This window comes from Triticum dicoccoides, chromosome 1B, assembly GCF_002162155.2.
Source record: "Triticum dicoccoides isolate Atlit2015 ecotype Zavitan chromosome 1B, WEW_v2.0, whole genome shotgun sequence".
In the NCBI taxonomy this organism is placed as follows: Eukaryota; Viridiplantae; Streptophyta; class Magnoliopsida; order Poales; family Poaceae; genus Triticum; species Triticum dicoccoides.
The window spans coordinates 137,099,676-137,102,761 of NC_041381.1; positions in this window are offsets into that span (position 1 = coordinate 137,099,676).

A 3,086-nucleotide genomic window follows, 5' to 3' on the forward strand; every position below is an offset into this window, starting at 1 on the left:
TGGGCGGCGGCCTGCGGGCGCGGGGCGAGGCGCGGGTCCAGATCCGCGCCGGGCGGGCCGCGGATGGGCCAGGCTGGCCGGCGGCAGCGGGGACGGCGCGGAGCTAACGTGGCGGCTCCGGGTTCATCGTCGGCGGCGGGAGGACGCATGCGGCTCCGTCCAGACGTGTCCGGCGGCGGGGAAAGGAGCGGGGCTAGGGTTTGCCCGAAAATTTCGGGGATGGGCACATATTTGTAGGTAGAGGGAGCTAGGAGTGTCCAAATGAGGTGCGGTTTTCGCCCACACGATCGTGATCCGACAACGGAGAGCATGGAAGTGACTTAGATGGGTTATTGGGCTGTTTTGAAGGGGTGTTGGGCTGCAACTCAAAAGAGGCCTTTCCGGTTATGCGGTTAACCGTTGGAGTAGCAAACGAGCTCCAAATGACCCAAAACTTGACAGGCGGTCTACCGGTGTTATACCAGGGCCACTTGACAAGGCTCGGTCCATTCCGAGAACGTTTAACACCCGCACACGAAAAGAGACAAGAGGGGTGCGCCGGTGCATGTGGGAGTGTCGGATTGCGAAACGGACAACGGGGAAAATGCTCGGATGCATGAGACGAACACGTATGCAAATGAGATGCACATGATGACATGATATGATATGCATGACATGAATAAAATGCAAAACAAAAGACAAAACCCAACCACAGAGGGAATAACATATCACATAGCCGAAAATGGCAAGAGTTGGAGATACAAAGATGGAAAGTTACATCCGGGGTGTTACAACAAATTCTAATAATGAAGAAGGAGCTCCCGAGGACACATTGGGAATTATCGTCAAGCTAGTTTTCATCACGTTCATAAGATTCGCGTTCGGTACTTTGATGATTTGATATGTGGGTGGACCGACACTTGGGTACTGCCCTAACATTGACAAGCATCCCACTTATGATTAACCCCTATTGCAAGCATCCGCAACTACAAAAAGGAGCATTAAGGTAAACCTAACCACAACATTAAACATATGGGTCCATATCAACCCCTAACGAAGCAACACATAAACTAGGGTTTAAGCTTCTATCACTCTAGCAACCCATCATCTACTTATTACTTTCCTATGCCTTCCTCTAGGCCCAAATAATGGTGAAGTGTCATGTAGTCGATGTTCACATAATACCACTAGGGGAGAGACAAGATACATCTCATCAAAATATCGAACGAATACCAAATTCACATGACTACTAATAGCAAGACTTCACCCATGTCCTCAGGAACAAACGTAACTACTCACAAAGCATATTCATGTTCATAATCAGAGGGGTAATAATATGCTTGAGGGATCTGAACATATGATCTTCCACCAAGTAAACCAAATAGCATCAACTACAAGGAGTAATCAACACTACTAGCAACCCACAGGTACCAATTTGTGGTTTTGATACAAGATTGGATACCAGAGATAAACTAGGGTTTTGAGATGAGATGGTGCTGGTGAAGATGTTGATGGAGATTGACCCCCTCCCGATGACAGGATCGTTGGTGATGATTTCCCCCTCCCGGAGGGAAGTGTCCCCGGCAGAACAGCTCCGCCAGAGCCCTAGATTGATTCCGCCAAGGTTCCGCCTTGTGGCGGCGGAGTTTCGTCCCGTAAGCTTGCCCATGATTTTTTCCAGGGGAAAACCCTTCATATAGCAGAAGATGGATGCCAGAAGCCCACCAGGGGGCCCAGGAGATAGGGGGCCACGCCCTGGGGGGGGGCACCCCCTGTCTCCTGGACAGGGTGTGGGCCCCCGGACTATTTCTTTTGTCCAAAAATTCTTATTAAATCTAAAAAGTTGTTTCGTGGAGTCTCAGGTCTTTTGGAGTTGTGCAGAATAGGTTTCCAATGTTTGCTCCTTTTCCAGCCAGAATTCCAGCTGCCGGCATCCCCCTCTTCATGGTAAGCCTTGTAAAATAAGAGAGAATAGCCATAAGTATTGAGATATAATGTGTAATAACAGCCCATAATGCAATAAATATTGATATAAAAGCATGATGCAAAATGGACGTATCACGCTGCACCTCGCCAAGTTCATGAAGTGCCATCCCCCCTTAATGACGCGCCCGCTCTTTTTCTACCATGACTGAAGCACCTCGAGCTCGTCACCGTCCGCATCCCAAAGGATGACATGGAGCGCCTACTCCACGGCTGTACTGCACTCGAGTTCCTTCGTCTTCAGTCGGTGAATTGGTCGAGTACCTTCCACATCACCTCCAGGACTCTCCGAACTATTTATGTGTGTTGTTGGTGCTGCAACAAGAGATCACAAAAGGTGGACCACAATATGGTCATTGAGGACACACCTTCACTCGAGAGATTACTTGTAGTTGATCAACAAGGTCCAACAAGATTCAATGTCATTTCTGCGCTGAAATTGGCAGTGGTGGGCTACTCGTCTGTCAAATACTACTACTTTCAGGTACAACAGTCGCCTTATACCTCTGTTTCTTGATATCAACATTATTTCTAGTTTTGAAGATGTATGTTTGTCTGTCATCCAGCAAAGCTTCACCCAGATTCTAGGCATAGTGAAGGTCTTGGCTCTAGAATCCGTTGGCCCCAACCTGGACCAAGTTGTGAGTTGCATAAGATGCTTTCCGTGTTTGAAGAAGCTATATATCAAGGTGATGTTCCTTTCCTGTTAAATGTTAACCATAAGGGAGTTCAATTTTTTGCACCTTTTCCCAAGTTTACAATGACAATGTACTATGATTTCTGAAGGAATTTTGGAGGATTTCAGGACATACACCCCCACCACATATTGGTTGCTTGATTCATATGGTTACAATCCATAAGAATTTCTCCTTTGGATTCATCTATAATAGTTTTCTTAGGGAATTTTTCATCCAATCCAACCTCTTGGGAAGAAGGCTACAAGTTTCTAGATTGTAATCAAATGCCCATGTTAATCATGTCAGATCGAAGATGGCACGTTGGTGCCTTTTACAAATCCTGCAAACCAAATAGGCATGTGGTAGTGTTCAAAATTGCACATGTCCTCTTCTTTTGCAGATAATAATAGGCTCGAAGGTGGATAATGTTTATAACGACAATCACAT